Source organism: Microcebus murinus, chromosome 9 (genome assembly GCF_040939455.1).
Source record: "Microcebus murinus isolate Inina chromosome 9, M.murinus_Inina_mat1.0, whole genome shotgun sequence".
NCBI lineage: Eukaryota > Metazoa > Chordata > Mammalia > Primates > Cheirogaleidae > Microcebus > Microcebus murinus.
Genome location: NC_134112.1, coordinates 57698975 through 57723972, shown reverse-complemented (window position 1 = coordinate 57723972; position 24998 = coordinate 57698975). Strand labels below are relative to the sequence as shown.

The 24998-nt window shown below is 33.8% G+C and overlaps 1 protein-coding gene and 1 pseudogene across 4 annotated transcripts in view; both read right to left on the bottom strand.

Moving 5' to 3' along the window:
• MAGI2 (membrane associated guanylate kinase, WW and PDZ domain containing 2) overlaps nt 1-24998 on the bottom strand; it is a 1296878-nt gene that overhangs the window by 1166345 nt on the left and 105535 nt on the right. The window lies entirely within an intron of this gene.
• Nucleotides 23883-23982, bottom strand: LOC142873172 (uncharacterized; annotated as a pseudogene).

The following is a 24998-nucleotide window of genomic DNA, read 5'->3' as shown; positions in this document are numbered from 1 at the left end:
ATAAGTGCAAATATGTATATATTTCTATGTTTGAAGAAACTTCGTTGCTTTCAGCTTCCAAAGAAGCTGTTTAATTGTCAGTTCTTTTTAATCTTGGGAGGATTTTTATTTTCTTGTTCAGAATGTTAATGATCTTGATTCATATTCTTATCCTATCCCCCATCCTCCTCTGATTTTGAGGCTTATGGTACATCAGATACAGATCAATTTTGTTTCTTTTAGCAGAGTTATAGGTCACACAGTAAAGAAAGAAGGTAGCTGACATTTATTAAGTACAAATTATGTGACAGGCACTCTGCAAGATCCTTTATATGCACATTTAATCCTCACAATTACCCTGTGTGGTGAGTATTATGATTCTCATTTTATGGATGAGGAAATCTAGGCTCACAGAAGTTAAATAACTTGCCCAAGGCCATATAGCTAGTTAGTAGCAGAGCTAGATCCAAGAGCTCATGTTCTTTCTACTATAACAAATTACATTTCTAAGTTAATGTAGGAAAAAATTGTAGTTTTTAGAATGGTTTTTGATCTCTCCTCATATGTTATTGTCAAAAATTGAGGTGGCAAATTGAAGTCAGAGTATAGACACTGCACTGCCAGTGTCTATACTGAACTGACAGTCCAATAGAATATCAGCCACAAATGCAAGCCACATATGCATTTTGTAAAATTTTAGCAACCACATTAACAAGTAAAAAGCTATAGGTGAAATTAATAGTAACAGTATATTTCATCTGAGATATCGAAATTATCATTTCAGCATATAATCATAAAAAATTTCAATGAGATACTTTCCATTCTGTTTTTCATACCAAGTCTTTGAAGTCCTGTATAAATTTTAGACTCAGAGGTGAATTCAGATTAGCCACATTTCAACAGCTCAGTAGCCACATGTGGCTAGTAGGTTTCTTACTTGACAGCACAGATGTATACCAGGCTCAAGAGACCTAATACTGTTTCATTTCTTTTTCGCGACACAGAGGCTTCTTAGAGAGTCATGAATACTCAGTGATTCATCATTCTTTGTATTTGTTTACTTACTGGAATGTGCCTGATTTCAGCCACCAGCATGCCAATTCAATTAAGATAAGATGACAAATTATCTTCTGGTTTCTCATTCTCCAGTTTTTGCTTTACTTAACCTCTCTGCTGCACTTTGACCAGTACTGATCACTCTCTTCTACCTCAAAACTCTTCTTTCTGGATTTCGGTGACTTTACTCCTAACAGGCTTTCCTTCTGTATCTGTAGCTCATCACTCTGATTCTACTTCTGCTCTTCCCCTCTTATATATAAACATTAGCCCACAGCCTTCTTTTCATGCTCTTCTTTTCTGGGATTGCTAAACTTCCATTGTCATTTATACATCGATGACACCTAAACCTAATCCCCTCTAAACCTTCCTTCCTCATAAAATCAAAGCTATATATGCAGATGCCAAAATATCATTCTGACACATTTAAAATATCATTTATAAAATGTCACACACACAGACACTCACCACTTCCTACTGACCATTAGGAGGTTGAGAGAACAATTTTTTTCTTCAAAAAAAGTGTGTAGGTGCTGGCCAAGTGGGTTATATTTTATTTGTCTAATTAAATAAATTGAAAAAAATTAAGAAAAGAAAAGCCATAAAAATGCTACCTAAATTGATAGAATGAATTTTTTTTTTTTTGTGGAACTGCATCTATCTCAAAGTGAAATAACGGCCATCCTCTTGAATTCCATAATTTCTAACTGTCAGTTTGACTGCTATCAGCAATGCTACCATCCAAGGAATGCGACCATAAATTCTGGATAAATAACTATACTTATCAAATTCTTACTCAGACACAATATGTTAGTCATGTGTTAGGAACTGCAGAGTGAAGAAAACAAAAACACCAGAGTATTTATGGGCTCCATTGTACCATGTATTAAGTTTCAAACTCTTTTAGTACAATGTGTGCTTCTGCACAGGAAACAAAGACCATTTTTCACATGAAGTTGAAAGAAAAATTAAACAAATTTGCTATAATTTTTCTTTCTCCAGTAAGTTTTTCTTCCATCTTTAATTCCACCTGCTGCCCTTTCCAATTCAAACATGCTGCTGCTGCTCATGGGGGTACATTTTCTCTGTACATGAGTTAAAGAGTTGTGTCATCATCATTCCCCCATCTCCCATTAAATATAAGTTATGTTTAATGGGAGATATATTATACATATGCATTAAATATGTTTTTTCTATTGGGAGCTTCTGTTTGTAATCTCTTCTTTTTATGACTGTATTTCATATTTACCATCTGAAGGGGTTCTCCAAAGCCAGATTATTTGAGTCTCTTGCTATTTCTCAGTGTCTTCAGTAAATCTCTAAATTTTCAGGCTAAGTTCAGATTATTTATTCCACCTTTTCCCCTGGTTTTCCTGCATTTGACTATCTACTTATTTGACAGATAAGTTTGGGATAGATGCCACCATCTCTTCTTCATAGATATCCAGGCTCATAAAGTTGTCTAGATGGGGAGCACTGAAGCATATGAATGCCTCAGTGAATACAGTGTAGGTGTAATGCATGCAATAAACACCCTTCAATTGCCATGGCACAACTGTGTTTAAGACACTTGCTTTTCATGCTAATTGTCTTTTGATATCCATTTCCCCCTCTTCTTTAGTAACAGAATCCTGGATAATATGCTTAGCTAAAAGGCTCCCACCCTCACTTCATAGTTGGCTATGGTCAGGTAACTAAGTCTGGCCAGCAGTTTAAGCAGAAGTATGCATATACTCAAAGGAAGTTTTCCTTAAAAGAGAGTGGCTAGCACAGCCTTGAATGTTGACATAATAGGAGGATCTCTAGTCATCATATTGACCTTGAATTTGGAAAGCCCAAGCCAAAAATGACAAAACAGAAAATAGGAGCTGGGACAACATCGTGGCATGGCCATGGGAGCCCCAGACAGCAGACAGCCTACTTATGAATTCCTTTGATGTGAGCGACAGATAAACTTCCACCATTTTTAAACTGTTTTTAGTTTGTTTTCTTGTTAAATGAAGTAAAAACTAAGCCTAACTGGTATACATACTATGAAATGCTTCCTGAAATCCAGAGGTGTTAGATATTAAGCAGATAGACATGATTGACCCATGTTTCCCAGGAAGATTAACAACCATGTTCTCAGCACCTAAAATTTAGTTTCAAGGATGATTTGTTAGTACTATATTTGCATGTCTACTTTGCAGAGGGCACAGCTGACTATTTCATTACATTTTCAAATATATAGATTAAGTAACATAATTGATTTGAGTTTTTCCTTTTTCATCCATGACACCGAAGACATTCACAGGTATGTCTTAGACACTCCTCCTGTGGACTGTTACATATTCTGAATGATTATCCGATCACAATCTCATGCATCCCTGCAGTAATTTTTTAACAAATCTGTATCTCTTATTTCTTTAGCGAATAAAATAATGTTACTTTGTAATAATATGATTTCTCATACATACAAAAAAATTCCCTGATATACAACTAACATGCACATAAAACATACACACAATTGCTATATTTTAAAGAAAGTACATGGAATCTAGCAATATTAGAGAAAATTAAAGTCAAAAAGAAAACAATATATTAAAAACTCATGCAAAATTATTAATCTAATTTTCTAAAATTAAAGTTTTAAACACAATTTTATATAGTATGACTATTTGCCCAATTCACCCTATGAAGGTCTAACACATGAATTCATAGGTCTAAGACATGAATTTTTAAAAGATGTTTTCTACCATGTTGAAATTTGCATGTTATATTTCATATATGGTTAATTTCTCGTATTTGTTTGTAACATGTATATAAGCATGTACGTTTTAAGCAATTCTTGTGAGACTTAAATAATCAGTGATTATTCTTTCCTGTGACGTAAAAATAATTTAGGTTATAGAACAATAGATGGAGATAATGCCTGTTTTAAAACAGCAGCAATTTTTGCAAGGATGTCTGGAAAGCTGACTTGGGTCTATTGCCTTATTTATTCTTTATTTTTTTAAATTTACAATGTTTTAGGGCTAACATTGTACAGCCATATGTTGAGGACTCCTCATACATCAAAAAATAGGGAACTATAAACATCAAAGCCAAAGTTACTGGTAGATTCAGGTAATGAGTTACTATAGACCCAAGTCTTTTTAAAATTGAAGAAAAGCCACTAAAAATGCTTTCCTGTGGCTTTCAAATATCTTACAACAAAAGCTGCTTTGACACAAGCTGGGAGAAGGACTAAAATACCACACACATAACCTGTACAGAACTGTACACTGTGGGCAGATTACTGATTGCTGTGGGTGTATTTCTTCGGTATCATTATTGAATCTTGATCATTAGGTGGAAATAGTTTGGATAACAATATGCAGTACTATGGTCTTTTTTAGATTGGCATTACTAAAGCTGTTGATTTATTTGCAATAAGTGAGATGTTCTGTATTCATTTAAACACTTACTACTGTTAATAAGAGAAAATGGATTTCCAGTTAAAAATATGTATTTGAATTTCACTTGTCTTTCATTTCATAGCAAGAACATAACTTTTGTGCTAGACCACCAGAGCACTGGTCATTAAAAGGGAATTATTAATACAAAAGAAATGTAAATTCATTAATGTTTTAAGTATCTTGATATCATTTAATATTCAATTGTTTGACATAGCTACTGGTATATATCCATATTCTTAAAACTGAAAGATGAGATTGTCTAACATTTAATAAAACTTGATGATTCCCTCAAAGTGAACCCAACCACGCTTTAACATTTCCATGGAACACATTGGAAAACAGCGTCTACTGATGAAAGACAAAATAGGACAAAGAGGCAGTGCTTTCATAACAGCACACCTTAAGTGAGAGAGCAAAGGATAAATTTTTCTTTCTATAAATTTGTTTGCTCTCAGTTAAGAGCTTGGGTACCATGGTGATTATATAATAGGAACATGCACCAAATTAGCTAGAATGCTTATTAGTTGTCCTTTTCCAATGAGTATTATTAGAGACTAGAAAAGGTGATATAACTGAAAACTCACAGGAAAAATGTAATGCATAAGAGTTAACTAGAGAGTTATATTTACTGAATTCCTACTATGTGCTAGCCACTGGACTAGGTGATAACCTACATTTCTCATTTAAGTTACTATTATAGGAAATTGTATATCAGTTATATCAGTGGAGACTCACTTCATTCTGTAAGATGGTTATTCAGTTTACTCACTTTGCAGCCTTATTCAAATACAACTCCTTGATCAGAGAGCCATGGGATGAAATTATAAATTTCCAAAACAGTAGAGATAAGAGGCTGAAGAAGTCTGTACATGGGGCCTAGAGTGCTTTTTTAGCTCATAGTCACTTTGTAATTTCTTTTCAATACTTTACCTTCTTCAGAGTGGCATAAAAAGTGGTTGGTTCAAATCACTGTTATTTAGATAACAAGGACCTTTGGGAACACTCAATCTAGAGTCTTCTAATTTTGCATATAAACTAAGGCACAGAGAGATCACAAGAATCACAAAATTGTCAGTGGCAGAGATAAGCACAAAAACCAGCTTCCATGTCTACCTTCATTCAATTACACAACAAAAATTGTGAGCATCCACTACATAAGTAACAAGTATTAGGGATAGAGGGGTGAAGAATGTATCCTCCCCTCTCCTTAATGAGTTTATAATTAAATGAAAGGTAAAAATAAGTAATCAGACATTCAGATTGCATCATGTTTTATGGCAGGGTGGTAGAGAATGCTCTTAGAATATCTAGGGGAAATACTTAACCCAAATTTGAAACTTCAGGAGCAAATTTCTGCAGAAAGTACTCAGAAGTGAGAGCAGCATGGTGTGGGAGGCAGGGTACCTGGGGTTAACCTAAGCTTTCTATTAGTAAAGAGGACTCTGCTTAACATCACCATGTGATCAGTTTTAAACACAGGAACAAGGTCTCTGGCCTCCTAGGAATGTTTCTGGGCAGCCAGATACAGAGTCTGACTTCTTGTGATTCAATTCTGGCTCTACCACTTCCTTGGGTACCTGATTTGGGGCAAATCCTTTTATAGCAAAGACTTACTATTATTTTTATGCCTAAAACTGAGATAATAGTACCTATATCATGCTGTTAAATTAGATGATAAATGTAAAGATAAAGATTTTATTACCTGTGCCTAGCATGTAATAAGTATTCACTAAAATATAGGTCTTATATTAAACTGTGCCTCATATATACATATATATACATATATCTTCTATACATAGTTTTCAGTATTTCAAGTTTCAAAAGCAATGATCCCCATTTTTCTAAAGTCATTGAAAACCTTAGTATTTTCAGGTTACAAGTCTCCTCAGAGTACAACAAAATACTTTTTCAATATACAAGGGAACAAAGAAAAGAAAAAAAAATACTTTACATAACTTTATAAAGCAAGATAATTTGCATTTTTCAGCTGTTCACATATTCACACATTATTTCCAATATAACCTCTTAAACACTCCCTTGTATCTAATGGGCAGCTTGGTCTCTAAGCTGAGAGTTAAACAAAACTAAACGGATTATTACTCTTACTTTCTGTTCCTGATTATAAGACATAGATACATCATGTTAATCCTCAGCAACTCCAGATGCTCTCCAGTCTCCCTGCCTCTGGTAACCTCCAGTAGGACACCATCCTCCCACCATTCCAAGTCATGGTCATTTCCACAGAACAGACCTAAGCATGTCACTGTCTGCCTGCCCCTAGCCCTGTACTCCCATGGTCACACCAGTCCTTATACCTAAAACGTATGTTATCATAACCCCCCTTTGCTCATGTTCATGCCTGGGATGTCCTTCTTGACAGTCTGACATTTCTATAGAAAGTTTTTATGGATGTCATTCCTAGGAAACCAGCCTATTTTTGTTAGTATGTCCAATATTATAACTAACAATAAAGTTTCATCATAAAACCAACAGATGTCTGTCACTGTACTAAGCATGAGGGATAGAGATAAATAAGAGCTGGCTGTTGCCTTCAAGTAGTCCATATTCTACTTGGAGAAAGCAGATGCATAGAGTTGCATTTAATACAAAGTGTTACAGCAGCAGATATACCAAATATTCTGAGAAAAAACCTGAAAGAGTTATTAATTCTTCCTTGAGAGGGTAATGAAAGTCTCATAGAAAATGTCAATTTTAAAGAGGTAGTTCATTTTTTGGTTATCTGTTTACGTGCATGGTTTTTGTATGTGTGTTTATAATATGGAGATTAGAGATCCACTAAATGTATGTTCACAGAAAGGTATCATTCATAGGAAGGCTTTATTTATTCATTTATTTTTGAGACAGGGTCTTGCTCTGTCACCTGGGCTAGAATACAGTGCACAATCATAGCTCAATGCAGCCTCAAATTCCTGGGCTTAAATGATCCTCCTGGCTCAGCCTCCTCAGTAGCTGCAGCTACAGGTGTGTGCCACCATGTCTGGCTAATTTTTTTATTTTTTGTAGCGATGGGATCTTGTTTTGTTGTCTAGGCTGGTCTTGAACTCCTGGCCTCAAGCAATCCTCCTGCCCTGGTCTCCCAAAATTCTAGGATTACAAGCATGAGTCACTGTGCCAGCCAGAGGGCATTATTTTTAAAGGCTATTAAAATTTATGTTTGGGAAAAAATCTAGCTGTCTAGTACTACCACCAATACCACTATCATCACTATTGTGAAAACTCTACAACATAAGTAGCAACATTGAATGCTGGGAATAGGGGAGTTCCACACTTTAACTCATATTGAACATTTGACAATCTTCTCAAACTATTATTCCCTCTAATTGTGAAATCACCCCAAATAACCATTGAATAAGAAATATAACTCCAAATATTTAAGCACACAGAAACATTCACACACAGCATCAGTTTTTTAAATGTTGGATTTCTCACTGAATAACATTTACTAGACACTATGAAACCAAGCTGTTCCCTTTCTTCAAAGATGATAAACAAAGTATATAGAACAAAAGGAATAAAGAATTATGGATCGTAAATTAATAAAGCATTGCTTCTAGATTTTTATATGAAGCTTGCTTTATAAATTCTAAGAATTTTCAAATGATCATAATCATTGTTCATAATCATAATCATAAAGCTAGCTTCTTAAGGAAAAATTGGAAAATATAGACTACCACATAAGGATTTTAACTTAGCTCAAGTTACACTATTATATTAACAGCTTTTTTTTCCCTAGATTTTTCCCTCCCATGGTTGAAAACATGTAAGAAAAAAATAAGTAAATGAGCCTATATTTTGATGTTTTTAAACTTTATTAAGTGCTATGTACTATTTCATAAGGGAAGAAAAAATATTTTTAAGACCTATGAGAGGTATACTCCCAAAAGCATAAATTACATTTTAGCAATAATATGCCTTGGAAACTTTATAATGAAAATATTAGTCATTTAAAGCAAATTGAGTTCAGTGTCAGTGATATTTCCAAATATTATGCATCCTGTTTTCCTTTAATTACTAAAAAGTATTGGGCCACTTTTAAAAGCAAAACCTCCCCTGACATCTTAACACAACCAATAATGAAACAGAGCAGCTGGGAATTTCACTTCTGTGACAGATGTTCCAAATCAGAATGGGACTCCTTTATGCACTAAGTCCTCATTAAAGCATGGTACTGATGAAGATAGGATCTTAAAAATTCATGGAGCTCGCTGAATTTACACCGAGGTGCCAAACTTCTGACAGGAACGGAAAGAATATATTTTTCCTTTCAAACCACAATCATGATTCAGGGTCTTTTCTTCTCATATTGTTAGAAGTTTGAGGCCAGTGAAATAAAACTATAAAATGAAGATCATTTGACATGATATTAAGAAATGGTGCAGACTCTGGAGCCATGCCAGGTGGGTTTGAATCCTGGCTTCATCTCTTCCCAGCTGGGTGACCTGAGGTAAAGTGTTGACTCCCTGTGGACCTCAGTTTTTCTGTCTGTAAAATGGAGAAAAATAAAGAGTACCTAACTCAAAAGATAGTAGTGAGGATTAACATTTAGTGTTTTATATTATTATTATGAAGATTTAGTCACGAATATGAATATAGGAAGCAGGTATATTCTTCTCTTAGAAATGTTTTCTTACAGACTGTCTTTGTGAGAAATGCTGATAGAGAAGATGATGTGTCTTTGAGGGGAGACAGTGAGATTACTTAGAGAAGTTCTAAGGGACACACAGGTTCCACTCAGGTATCTATTCTTTTTTTTCCTTTTTACCTGATAAAGGGAAATAGTAACACAAAAAGAACAAATTATTACCTGTTTAGGAACATTGACAATTATATGTATAACAAATTAGAATAATGGCATGATTATAGTTACATAATGGTATAAAACCAAACCACTACTGTCAATCACACTTAAAGAGTTCCAAATCTTGAAGTGTTCACAATGATGCCTAAGAAGATACTCCATGGATGATCTCTCTTTCTCTGTCTCTGACACACACAAGCACCCTTGAGATGGAACTTACAGAATAAAGTCAAGTACAAAGAGAAGTATTAATAAATAATTTGTAATGCAGAAAGATCCCCTATTAATATTTGATGTATGTATTTCTTTCCAAACATTTTTCTTTGTCTACAGAGAGTTAGAAAATTGAAAAAAAGTATTTGTATTGTTTAAACTTACATCATAAATATTTATTTATATAATTACATTACCTTATAAATTATTATTTCAACAACAAATTGGTTGAAATTTTAGAAATATGCCACAATTTATGTAACTATCCCTCCTCTGAGACATGTGAACTATATTTTCAATATTTTGATATTTAAACCACTATAAATATCAATGTGTAATTACTCTGAAAATCTCTATTTCAATTTCTACAAATTGACCATATGGAAATATTTGCCAACATGATGGCTAAGATACAGCTTCTACATTATTAATAACCAAAGAGATTAAAATTAAAATAATAAATATTGTTCAAATAGTTTGTTTCCAGGATTTATTTTCACTAAAATACCCGTGTCATACTTATCTTTGCTGTCATATCAAGGAATGTCTTTTAGTCCAAAAACTCATGAAAATCACTGCCCCAACCTTAGTCCCATCAACAGTCAGAACCATCCTTGCCATCCTTCTCAGACTCTGACATAGAACCAACACAAATGAGAAGATACTTATAACTGTCAAGTATGTGCTAAAAATAGGAAGAGGGAAAGAAGAGTTTTGTGAAATTAAAGGCAGGGTCAAAATTAAAAACATGAAATTAAATTAAAGACATACCGAGTGCATTAAAGCAAAGTAATATCAAGTGAAAATTCAGCTTTAGAGAGGCAGGGATCTTTCCTTTTCCCTACTGCATGCAGGCTCGTATAAGTGTCCAACAAACCTTTATTGAATGAATATTAAAATGTAGTGCAAACAGAAAGCTCAGGCTGAGAATGAACTTAGACTTGGTATTAATTTTTAGCCAGAATTAAAAATTTTCTCTGTTTGAATAGAAACAGCTTATTTCCCTTCTCTTTCTCTCTCTCTCTCTCACTTGAATACAAAGCACATAATTTGGTTGGCATGTAATTTCTATCTAGTCATAATTACCTCTTTCTCAAAGGTTAAAAGCAGAAATTCAATTGGTTTTATCACTGGTTCTCCATCAATGGCCCATGGACCAGCATCATTAGCATAACCTAGGAACTTATACAAATTTTGGGGCCCCACTGAGCTCAACTGAATCAGAACCTGTAAGGGTGTGGCTCAACAATCTGTACTTTTCAAAAGTCCTAAAGAATCACTGAGACAATTTGACGCTATTCTCCCTCCAATATATTATACACACACACACACACACACACAAACTGATTTAACCCATTGTCTACAATACCTGTCTTACAGAGAAGGTAGAAGTGAGGTAAGAAATTTGCAGTTTGAGATTTGCTATTTCATCTCTATACACATCAATTGTCCCCCACTTAACAAGAGGCAAATATTCATCAAAAAAATCTCAATTCACAACACAGTAACATTATGGTGCTTGCTTTTTCACATTACAAAATGACTGTTTATAAAGATAAACATTGTAAAACTTCATTTAATAATTTGTTTTCTTGCCTTGGAACTTAGAATTATAATTCTTTAGCACATGACTTTTTACAATAGAACTATTAACTAAAAGAAAGTATACATGTATAATATTCCAATATTGCCAAGGCAAAGTGATGGCACTCCAATAATTAGTATAATATTGAGTCATTAAATTATGTTTTGTCACTCAATTTGTCTCTGTAGGCAAAAGATATTAATACAATAAGAACCCTATGTACGATTGCTTAGTATGCTTACTATTGATCATGAAGATGGCTGGAGGAAGCCATACATACCATTTTGACTGGATAACGTTCACAATAGTAGCTACATATGGAGTCGGTGTCAGTTTCGTTACTTGCAATATAATTATGATATTAGTTTCCTGTTCTCACTGACAAAGCCATTTTTAGACTCTGTCAACCAAATCCTCTGGGTTCCATGGAGACATGTGCTACATAAATACAAAGCCTTATTTTTACTCTTTTCACATTATTATGGAGATTGTTAAATAGAGGAACACTGTATTAAATATTAATAGTTTTTTAGGCATTGAAAGCTGTTTTACACCTTAATTAATAGCAACACACCAAATTGAAAACTGATATATAAGGTTATTTCTCACATAAAATTAATAGTTCTGAATTCCCACCCAGTTATTCTATAGATTAGATGCTTCTCTTTTTAAAAGGCCAAACTTACGCAAAGACCTAAAGCTTCAAAATTTGAGTATTATAAAAATATTAAAAAATGAAATATCTTGATAAGTGGGCTTTAGCAGATTCCCTGATGATAATTTTATATTAAAAGATAGACCATTGTCCAAATAGGAAGAAAGGAAACAAACTAAACTTGTCATGAAGAATGACCAAATACTTCTTGCCTCACTATAGCACATCAGCAACAAATTACCTGCCTCTTACTGCTGTTTAAAAGTGAGAGTCACTTTACGTTGAGGATTATTTTCCTAGTTGATGCCAATTTCTTTGTGGCTTTAGTAAATGGTGATCAGTAGTGGTTACATGTATGGGTGTTGAGTCAAGAGTTTAGACCACACTGTGCATTTACCTCCTGTATTGTTTTGGGTGAGTTATTTGACTTCTTTGAGTCTCAGTTTTCTCATACATCAAGTGGGAATTATATGGGCTTCAAAAGATTGTTGTGTTAAATTGTATATACCACACGTGCACATACACACACACACACACACACACACACACACACACACACACATATATATATATATATATAATTTTACCAGGGTCAAGATTTCTATTATTAAAATATAATCTTAATTCAAAGGTATCACAAATATATATGCTTCAAATAAATTCCTTAATCTTACTCTACTATTTTATCTGTTGTTATTTAGATATTCCTCAGGCCAATTTACTCTGAGGTGAATAAAACTTGGACATTAATTCATTCTTTGATTATTTCTGAATTAATACAAGCGTGTCTGTTTTGTTATCTGTTAATGGCTACCACTCACACAAACTGGGAAGGGTTTGGCCCTAGGTCTATAGGATGTGAGTAAGTGTGCTGGCATTTCAAAGTAAAGATAACTCCACTTGTTAGAAGTTTTATCCTTTCCTCTTCATTTTTACACATGAGACTGTCCTTTCTTCCTGTTTGAAAAACTAAGACTGAAGGTGGAATTTAGGACCATTGAAATGTTTTCCATTTTAAATATGAAATTGTTTAGACAAATAAAAGGACATTTGGGAATCATGAAATGTATACACAGATTATTATAATGCCTATTATTTCCCTGAATTAATAAACTAGAGACTTAAAACATGATACTCAAATACATTTAACTTATTGATGCAGGCACAAAGGTGATTTTACTGAGTTTTTAATTGGTTAACCACAGCCTTTTGCAAACACTTCCACTTGTTATAAAAATATAAAAGACAATGAAGTTAAGACATATACGCATCAATTAATTGAAAATAATAACATTAGAAACTCAACAGGAAGAAAATAATTTAAAAAATTAGTAGCAGGTCAATATATTCTAAGAATTTTATAAGTAATCAACTTTAAACAATTACTTTTCTAATATTCTCTGGCAATAGTTTTCCCCTGGATGAAAGAAAATCGTGGCTTCTAAAAAATTCAATATTTTAGAGTTAAGGATGATAATAGTTATAAAAGAATAATGAAAAAAATGTGCTATCTGATTACCTACCCACCAACCCATCCATGTCATCCATTCCATACACACATCTAGTAAATGCCTTTGAGAGGCAGCTGTGACATTGGACAGTGGAAAGGACTTGGAATAAGGAGACCTGGATTCACATTCTGGTTTTGCCACTTAACTTCCTACGTAACTTTAATGTTCCATTTTCTTATCCATAAAACAGAATTAATATTACCAAGTGCCTAGTATGATACCTATATATTGATAATGTCAGTGGACATGGTTAAGAATCAAAGAATGGAGAAATGGTTATTTTAATTCCCAACAGGCTGAAAAATATTATTTTGAATTTTAATTATATTTAATTTAGGATTTTTTCATATATTGTCTCATAATTTCTTTCACAGATAATGCTTTCAAATGCAAGTTTTACAATTGTTAAATAATACATGAATTCACAATATGGTTGGTATTATGCTTTTACATTTCCTCAAACATTAAGTTCAGCCAGGTATACTGAATGTTCAATAAATGCTATAAAACATACAGGAAAATATAAAAAATGAACAAAATGAACAAAATGGAAAAGGTTTGAGATTTAAAAGGGGTTTAAAAGGAATAGTCATGACAACTAAAGAAATAATCATGACAATTAAAAGGAATAGTCATGACAATAAGAAGGGAGAAAATTTTTCAATTATTTGTTGAAACCTGTATGTCTTAGGCTAGTTTCTTAGTAGCAGGACCATTATACCTCTATTGTTTGGATGAGATAGACAACCTCAGGTATCGGTATATAATGTGAAGGAGAGACAGAAACAAGAATAATTAAAAGGAATAGTATAAAAATAGACATGTTAATAATTTTAGTTCTTCTCTCAGTCCCTGCCTTTCTGGTCCACAAGAACTTTTGAGACATTTCTTTAACTTAACCACTTATAACAAAAACAAAACAAAACAAAACAAAATTTTGTTCTCACAGGTAAAGATACTCACTAAAAGCAGTTGCCCTGAATCTTTGACCAGTTTTAAGGTCCATCTAGCTATTCAAGTCTAGAATTGAAGAAGCCTAAGACAAGGACTCGACAAATAAACATGTCCAGAGTGAGCTAATTTAGGATTTGAAATATTTCCAAATGGAGTTAAGGCTCTTTACATTCCATTCTATGAAGTAGGTCTCAATCTTATGCAGCAATCTATCAAAAGGACAGAATTTATTGGCAGATCATATAACAGAAAATCCCATGATTTTGTTGGAAACAAATTACAGAACTGCTCCAAAGACTGAGAAGCAGCAGATTAGGAGGAAAGAATATGATCCACTAACTGTGACATGGCCAGGGAGACTTCATGGGTGAAGCAATAAAGGATATGGTAAATATTTCCCCTTAATTAATTTTTAAGATTAATTTTAAATATTAATTTTTCCCACCCCTTTGACTCCATGAGAGATTACTTCATGTTATAATTAGAGTCTTGCCTCTATAACTGGAGAATTTCCCCCTTCTGAATCCATTCTTCAGATGAATTGTTTTTAGATTTTGTTCCAATGTAAGAGTACCATAAGCTACCCAAACTCAGTATAGCCACCACTCAGAACAAGATTAAATAATTAATCATTGTGCCCAGGTACAGCTAACTACCTGTTAAAATATTGAAATAGTTTCACACCAGGTGATAAAAAGATACCACTTGAGCCACCTCAGCACCTGCTTTTGATCTTTCCATAATCTAATCATTGCAAAGTATTATCTGATACTGCAAGTGGCCTTGGCTGTGTAGTTGTACCAGTTGTTAAACAATCTGAATATTCCTCTGAGTCTGACTATCAGGTGACCCTCTACTAAACCACATCTATGCATGCCCATGGAGTATGGTCCCTATTTTAAAGAACTCTGGTACACTTGTGGAAAGAGTAATGTTGTTGTATTATAATCTCTACCTATAGCCATATCACTCCTGAAATTTCAGAAAGCTTAGTTGGGAATCTCTAATCTCCAATACAAGAGATATAAAACTGACAACCATGTGATGCTTCCCATCAAAGATCTGTAAAAGGGAAACTGGGAAATGATGACATAGTCTGTCCATACTGATTAAATTCTAGTCCCCATCCATCTTCATCAGATTACTGTTGAAAGTATAATTCCCTTATACCTGTATAATTACAAATGATTTTCATGGGCTACTTTAAGAACATTTAAATGTGGTCCAAAAGGAGTGGTTTTAAAAATATTAAAAGTCTGTAAGTTAAAATTCATGCTGAAATTTCTCAAGGATAAGTGCTTTGTTTCTTGGTTTATATTGTTGAGCTACATATTGGTGAATCATCTTCGTAAAATAACAACATAAATATAAATGTACATTTTAAAGGTCACTTTTAATTTGGGGGGAAGTTCCCCTCTAAAACATGTAGATATTCTGAAGATCTTACAAAATTCACAACATGAATCATTTTCTCTTAACAGAAATGGAAATATCTATAATGACTTTAGCATAGTTTATTTTTATCAGAGCAGAGTTTTTAGGTTGTGTTTTCAAGCCGAATTTTCCTTCTTTGTATAGTGCTTGAGTGAACATCAGTAACCATGGTTTATGTATAGAAAAGGGAAAAAAAATGCCTGCTGTGATATCAGTGGCATCAATATAACTAGAGAACTCTCAAGGTCAAGAATAAAAAAATCCTTGAAAAAATATGCAGTATAAATACTGAAGCAGTGGGAAAAAATTATAAAGAAAAGGCAGGATATATGTTGTAATATAAAATTGTAAAACTATGGTTCAATAAACACAAAACTCAATATAAAAAATAGTAAAAAATGTAGAAAATAGATAAAGGAGAGTTTAAAATATATACTAAGATAATTTTATTGTGTGAAGGATACAACCATATCCTTAGTATTAAAGGATGAGTAAATATTTTTGACAAATTTGAAAATCCAGAATCATAATATAAGCACATTTAAAATGAAGAATTACATAAAATGCTAATTTAAAAAGAAATAACATCTTGCAGCTATTAAGTTAGAAATAAAGAAAAACTAGCTAAAAGCAATTGAGGATTTTGGTAATTAGGTACATTACTCTTCTATATTATTTAAAATGTTCAATAGTTTGGAAGTTAATCAGACAATATATATCTCCTTAGTCTGCATATCTTTAAGACCCTGTACTTCTTATTGTGCAACACTGTACTTGAGTATAATGACTTAATGTGGTGTTTATCTTCTTTTCCAAATTGCAAACACCTATTATTTGGGGACTACCTCTGTATTGTTCATCACATTCTTTTAGCACCCAGAATAGAATAGACATTCAACTATATTATGACCAAATAAATGAGTTTACACATAATTTAACCAATATTCCCATTCTTGGGAATCAATTCAAATTAATAATTCAGAAGAGAAAAAATTATGTCATAATAATAGCTAATGATTATTGAACATTTATTAATACACTATATTGCTTTACATGGATTACTTCATTTAATTCTCAGGACAGATCTATCAGGAAGATATCATTCTATATCCGTTTAGGACTTAGGTAAATTAAAGCTCAGGAAAGTTAAATAACATGTTTAAAGTCACACAGCTATTAAGTAGTTTTGACAGGATTTGAGGCTTAATCTGCCCAACTTCAAAGCCCAATTACTTAAACACCAGTATATTGTATAGTACCATAAAATGTTTATGGTAGAGCTATTTATAATAAAAATTGGGATCTAACTATCTAAAAATATGGAATTAAATATTGTTATGATTTATGTAGTTTAAAACAATGACCAACATGAAAGTAAAAACAAATTATGCATAAGAAGGAAGAAGGAGCTTTTTAGTATAGTATTTCTTTTCTTTTTTTAAGGACACAATGATTGGAATAGTATTTCATTTATAATGTATGTATTGACAAAATAAGAAGAACATAAAAAATTTAAATAGTGTGTTAAGATGACAGAGTTAATAGTATACTTGATTTGTCACGTTAACAATGGTTTTTAATAAGTAAATATGAATATCTGACATTTGTTAGCTTCCACATATAAGTAAGATTATGAAATATTTTTATTTTTGTGTTTGGATTATTTTACTTAGCATAATATCCTCCAAAGTCATCCACATTGTGTCAAATGGCAGGATTTCCTTTTTAAAGGCTGAATAAAGATACAGAGAAAGAGAATAAAACAGTGGTTATGGAGGAGGGGAAGAAATGGAAGATGTAGGTCAAAGGATACAAAGTAGCAGATATGTACGATGAACAAGTCTAGAGATCTAATGTACAACGTGAAGAGTACTGTTAATAAAACTGGATTGTGTTAGGAATTTTTAAACAGGTAGATTTTAGCTGCTCTTGTCACAAAAAGTAACTATATGTGAGATGATAGATATGTTAATTTGCTTCACTATAGTACCCATTTTACTATCTATATGAATCCTATAACATCATATTATAAACCTCAAATATACATGATAATTTTTTTTTAAATAAGTTGAATCTGAAATTGAAAAGTCTATTTAAAATCTTTATTGGAGAAATACCAAAAATCTACCTAGTTCACTGAGTTTTTACATTTACAGAATTTTTAAGTGATCTTTTTACTTTAAAAGATGTGTAACACTGAGGACATTTTACATTGTGCATTCTACTGTGAAATCCATTGTGAATTCTATAGAAGTGCAATAACAAATTGGAGCACATAAGACTCCGCTGCATTGGCCCTGCCAGATGCAGAGTGCCAAATTAAATATATTGTGCACATTCCTATACATGTCCAGGGTTTCACTTCACATGAGGATAAAAAGAAAATTGCAAACAGAAAGAGCTACAGCATAAGTCAGCAATACATAAAGAAATGCACCCAGATTTGACTAAAGTAATCGGACCAGTTGGTTCAAATTTAAGATCAGATTCTATCAGTCCTTCTTGGTACAATTAAAGGTGATGACTTTAATATGTAAGTATTGACACTCATTTACCTTGGATACCTATTAGATCACCTCTTAAAGGAGCACAATAGTGAGAATCGGCTGGGCAACAGTGCTCTCTGTTTTCCAAATGGAACCACAATGCCCACAGAGATAACCATGTAGGACAATGCTCATTGATAAGGCATGTTAGGATCTCTGACTAAAAGACAGAATATAGGACTCCATCCTGCCTCGCTGCAACCTGGGTAATTGAACCTTTAATTGTGATGTGATGTGTACCTACTATTCAGACATCCCATGTGTGCATGCTTCAGCATTACCACTGTGCTGGGCTGCATGCAAGCAAGTGAAGCTAGTGACCCAGGAGCATCTTCCTACCTATTTTTAGGACAAGTGATGACTGAGCTGCAATGAACATAAAACATTCTTTGTGACTGTGACTACCTGCAGGCTTGGCATGTGGTAAATGTCCTCTAAATGTTAGTCATTTTAAAATAGAAAAAAAAAAAAACCTTTTGGATTCATAATGATTAATTATTCCCTTTGCCAACCTATTGCTATTAGCTTTGGAATGTTCATTTTAGGGGACAGTGAGACAAAGGGTGGGGCTATTTATATGTTGCCGTTCTGCATAGAGTTTGGAGAGGCAGGGATCCAGCTCTTATGTTACTGTTGCTTCTGCCTTCTCTAGTCTAGTGTGTGGTTTAAAAACAAACCAACCAACCTCCATTATTAACAGGAACCCAAATGCTTCTGAGTAGGTGTCTGGGGACCAGACTTTGAGAACTGCCACTTTTACACTTCAGAATAAATCAGAGATAGCTTAGGTGGACATGAATGCTGTTTTAGCAGCCTTCCTTCTATCAAAGCATGCAGCAGTAACATCCATGGTTCTGACCAGCAAGATCAACAGTGGAGATTCTGGCCGAGCGCGGTGGCTCACGTCTGTAATCCTAGCACTCTGGGAGGCCTAGGCGGGAGGATCGTTTGAGCTCAGGAGTCAGAGACCAGCTTAAGCAAGAGCAAGACCCCAACTCTACCAAAACTAGAAAAAATTAACCAGGCATGGTGGCACATGCCTGTAGTCCCAGCTACTTGGAGACTGAGGCAGAAGGATCCTTGAGCCCAGGAATTTGAGGTTGCTATGAGTTAGGCTGACGCCACACGGCAACAGAGTGAGACTCTGAAAAAAAAAAAAAATGGAGATTCTGATCAAAGTTTGAAGAACTTTTTAAACCAAGGTCTTTAACCTGGAGTCCATGTATCCTGAGAGTCTCTTTGGATAAGCTTCAGGGGCTTTGTGAATCCCACACAATTATAGGCAAAATATGATATGTATATATATGTAAATATATATATATATATGTGTGTGTGTGTGTGTGTGTGTGTATATATATATATATTTCTTTTTTGGAGAAAGGTCCTACTGCTATAATAGGTTCCATTCCCATACTGTAACATATTTTTGCTCCCTTCAGATTAAAGAGCCAAGAGTTCTCCTAAAAATCAACATAATTGATGGACAGTCTTACAGTTGATTATTGAGTGAAGAGACTTCCCTATCAACCCATGGGATACTCCCACTTCTTGCTGAGGGACAGTGCTTCCTTGCCTCTTCATCAGCATTCAGAGCCAAGCAAAAGACACTCTAATGCTGCAGAGAAAAAAATATGTTCACCTCATTATTCTGTTTAAAGAGCTAATAAATTTTTAGATGCACACTTTTTGAAATCAATATTGCCATGCCAAATTTATTCAGCATTTCTAATTTTATCTATTTGGCAATTGTGTATGATTTTTTAAAATCCTGTTTATATATCATGTTTGTACTGTTAAATGATGTAATCATACAAAGTTATAATTCTATTACTTGATTTATCAGCTTTAAGTGATATCCTTTGACCCTACACTGTTATAAATGAAGCAACCAGTAAATATTGTACCCATGATATTCTACATATGGTACTTGCATGTTTGTTCTCTTGAGAAACTGCTAAAATTCTTTCCCCTTTACTCTCTCAATTTCTCTCACTTGTATATTTTTTAATTGTCAGGGCATATAAAATTTATTTTGCATTTTTTTCATCTAAACTACACATTTGTTTTAGTCTTAGTTCTGTCAAATATGTTAAATGCTTATCGCCAGTTATTTTATTAAAGTTTTCCTGTCATCCCTTGATTGTCTGAAGCTCAGTCCTTGGTACACGAGCATTATTTCTTGAGTTTTGGCTCACTGAATATTGTTTGTAGCCTTTACACTTACTAAACATCTTGGCTGAACATGAAATCCTTGGCTCACACTTTCTTTCCTTGATTATCTCAGAGGTTTTGCTCTACTGACCTGTAGTATTGAATACCACCAAGGAAAAATGTTTTTTTTTTTTTATACTGTAATTAGCATAATTGTTGTTGTCTATTTAAAAGATGCTTTCATATCATAAAGGGTAAAATATTACTAGAATTTGTTTTAAGTATATATGTCCTGGGTATGTAGCAGAAGTATATGTCTCAGTGCAGACTGTTTTGAATCAATTTTCACTATTACATGATATACCCTTTCAATAGATTTAGATATTCTTTTCTGTTTACAACTATTCCCCCCTCAATTATATTTTCAAATACTATTTCTATTCCACTGTTTTTGGTCTTCTTTTTCAGGAACTCCAATGACATATATAGGTTCTGCTTTGCCTGGTTTATATATCTGTCATTTTCTCCTAATTTTTTTTTTTTTTTTTTGAGACAGAGTATCACTCTGTCACCTGGGCTAGAGTGCAGTGGCAACATCATAGCTCACTGCAACCTCAAACTCCTCGGCTTAAATGAGCCTCCTGCTTCAGCCTCCAAATATCTGAGACTACAGGTGTGCATCACCATACTCAGCTAATTTTTCTATTTTTTATAGAGATAGGTTATCGCTCTTGCTCAGGCTGAACTTGAACACCTAGCCTCAAGTGATCCTCTTGCTCCAACCTCCCAAAGTGCTAGGATTACGGGTATGAGCCACCATGCCCCGCCTCTCTAATTATTTTTATCTTTTATTTTTATTTTGCTTTCTTGTATTGTTTAATTTATATTCCCTATGTATTTGCTGTGCTTTTTACAATGTCTATTCTCACATCCATTTCTTATAATTCTTTTATATTTCTGTGATACCTTTAGTTTGTTCCTTCCAACTGAATTCTGCCAACTGAGATTCTATTTCTTTCCACTTCCTTGAGTTCTTACATTTATGATTCATAGTCTTCCTTCACAGAAGTAAGAGCTTTTTTAAAATTTTTCAATGTATAGGAAAACTTCCAGTCATAACTTTCATATCTGGCCAGTAGCAACATTTTCTTATAAGTGCTCATCTGTTGACAACTTTGTTGCCCTCTTTTACATGTTTTTCTAGTGGTATTTTGGTATCACTCGTCTTGCAGTTCCTTTTATTTATCATTTGTCTATTGAAAGGTTTGATTTTTCCTATACAAACTTTTGTATATTAATTTCCTATGTTGAGTGGGTATATGGTTTGGAAAGATGGAAGGGTGTGTGCATGTGCGTGTGTGTGTTTGTAAATGTCCAGAAGTGTTTTCCAGGCATCACAATTCAATAGCTCCAGCCTTTAACTTAAACTCTGGTCCAAGCTTGCATCATTGGCACATCCATTTACCAAAGGTCTCATGGACAGGATCAGCATCTGCCCTGGATCCCAGAGAATCCCTTAGTCATTTTGTTGAATATGGGAGCTCTGGCATAGAGTCATCCTTGGAAACTCAGAACTCACTGAGTGAGGCAATCTCTAACCAATATGAACTCTTTATACTTATTACAAAAAATATTTACAAACTGTATCCAATGAACTTGGCAATTTGTCTGCATTTGACAACATAGAACTCTAGTGAAAAGATCCTTAAATCTAGAGTTACATAAAAGGTAAATTTGGGCACACAGCACTTATATTGTAAGCACTGGGCTAAGAAATGCCTGAAATACATATGGGGTAAGAGAAAATTAATTTTCTCATTAGGAGGAATACTCAATAGAAATAAATATTTCGGTATTAAAATTACCTGTATTTAATCCCAGTTCTAAGTACAAGATCATTAACAAATTACTGAACTTCTATAAGCCTTGTTTACATTATCTAGAAAATGGTGTTAAAAGTGATCAGGAATCTGATTCATGAGTGAAGTTTAATAAATGTTCAGTTTCCTTCACCCTCTACATCAACATTAATAGAAATAATGAATTGTGTTTATTAAAAAACACAACTTTTAACTAAGAGGTAGTACTCCTTGGATTGAGTATTTGTTGAACACGGTGATGAAAGAACATAGGTGAAGAACCATTTGATTAACCTTTACACTGGCCCTAGCTAACAAAAAGAAAAGGAAATACCTTAGAAGGGTGATGAATCATAAAAATCAACACTCCTGGTTAAGGAGACAGTGTGCAGTTATCTGTGGTGGCCAAGAGAGCCTTTTTCATGAGGACTAGTATGGGAAGTTCTCTCACACAGCGCTCTCCTTAAACCTGGCCTGGTTAAGGACACCATATGAAATGCCAACAGGTTGACCCCTTCAGTTAAATTGCCAGGGGGTTGATCTGTGAACATCCTATGGCTGCCTTAACTTCTCCCCCAATATTCAAGCAAGATGCTGGGAACCCTACATTATCCGGCTGTGGGAGGGAGAACTGGATAACTTCTCACACCCACCTTATGCCATCTTGGCCCTGAAGGGTCCCAGTTCTGGTCCTCAGTTCCAGCTCTACTTGTCTCTATTATCTAATTAGTGAAAACACTCTACCTGAACTCACCCACCACCTTTCTGCCACACTCCTACTGCAATAGAGGCTGATTTCCAGTGAGAACCTCACACAGAGGGCACTCGTACCCATGAGGTTCCTGCCTCTCATAGTCTCACAAGCCTTACTCACCTTATAATGATACATTAAAGGATATTGCATTATGAGCCAGAAATTTTAATTCTTCTAGTTAAACCTTGAAAATATTGGATCATCACAAAGTAAAGGGCTTAGGTCTTGTTTTTCATTCTCTGCAAGAATAATTCCCCTCTGTTAAGATAGAGCATTATGCTCTCAGCACTGTTAGAGCATCAATAAAAGAAATGTCCCTTGAAACAGGTGCATCTTTTACAAAACTGTAGTTAAAGACATTCATGCTATTCTATGCTCCAATATCCCTTACAAAAGAACTAACCAGATGGATTTTATCTTTAAGTCAATGCTTAGATAGTTTTTCTCTTTGGAATTACTCAGATGCTTTTTTCCTGTTATGTAAAAAAAGGATATAGCCTAAGAGATTCTTCTTAATCTGAGTTTGTAGAAAACCTAGAATCATATTCAGTGCTCATTTGCTAGTAGTTAAGTATATTCAGATACCAAGTACTGAGACCAAGTACTGCATATTATTTTTTTCCACATAGTATTTTGTTTCCCTTGAGTTACTGGTTTATTTGACTTTTCTTCCACATTCAAAATACTAGTCTCTTTATTAATTATCATGAGGTAGTACATTTTTTTAAATGCACAGTTTTATTGAGGCATAATTGGAATACAAAATCCTGCATATATTTAATATATACAATTTGATGTGTTTGAATATATACATAAACCCATGATGTCATTACCACAATCCAAGTAATAAACATATTCATCACCTCTGAAAGTTTCTTTGTGTCCCTTTCATTAGCATGTGTGTGTGTGTATGTGTGTGTAAAAAATAGGGTAATATGGAATGCTTTCTGATTTTGTATGTCATCTTTACACAATGGCTATACTAATCTCTGTGTCATTTCAATTTTAGTACATGTGCTGCTGAAGCAAGCATCATGAGCAAGCACTTTGAATATTATAAGAGGACACTAATAAACATATCTATTAATATGTACTCCACAGACTTTGTTAGATTTGGCATCTTGATTCTACAACTCCATCTGAAGGAGGGAGGAGACATTTATACTTATTTTTATTATTGATTTTTCACCAGCCTGAAGTCCTTTCTCTAAAAAATGGAATTGGCTGAAAAACTGCCTAATTATTCTTTTTCAATTATAAAAGTAATGTGCACTCTGTTAAAAAACAAACAAAAAATAAACAAAAAACTTAAAGTGAAGATACCACTGCCCTGCATTTCCCTAATCCTGTTTGCTGTAGCTAATCTTTGCTAGTAGCAGTTCTTTATATACCATTATAGAAATTGCTTTCAAATTAGCTCTTAACTAGTTTTAATTTTCAAAAGGTCACTTCAAATCTATTTACAATGTAGCCAGAGTATGGGTTATAAAATCAAATAAGTAATTGGGGGTCATTAAATTGTTAGTCAGCACTGACGAAAAATTATACTAAGGTTCATCAATCCATTCATCTATGTTTGTATAAAAGCCTGCATGTCTGATTAGCTTTATATAGTGATTTCATTCTAAATGATATAATGTAGAAACCATTAAATTATAGAATCTTAGATCTGATAGTAACCTTGAAACTAAATTAGTATTACTTCTTGATTTTACAGATAAGGTAACTAAAACTCTGAGGACTAAATGAACTAGTTCAATGAGATGGAGCCAAATCCCTCGACTCCCAACTATATATGAGATAATGTGTAACTCTGTGAACGGGGGAGGTAACAACTAACCTGAGGCACACAACAAATCAAAGTGAAATACAAAACAGCTACCTTATATGTTGCTGATAAAAAAATAAGCATAATAAATCAATCCTAACTGTGTCAATAATGATCGAGGACCTGCATTACTCTATGAATAACAAAACAGAATGTACTTGTTCCCAAGATGTTTATAAGCCAGCTGGGGAGGTAAGACATAAACATGTGGAAACAA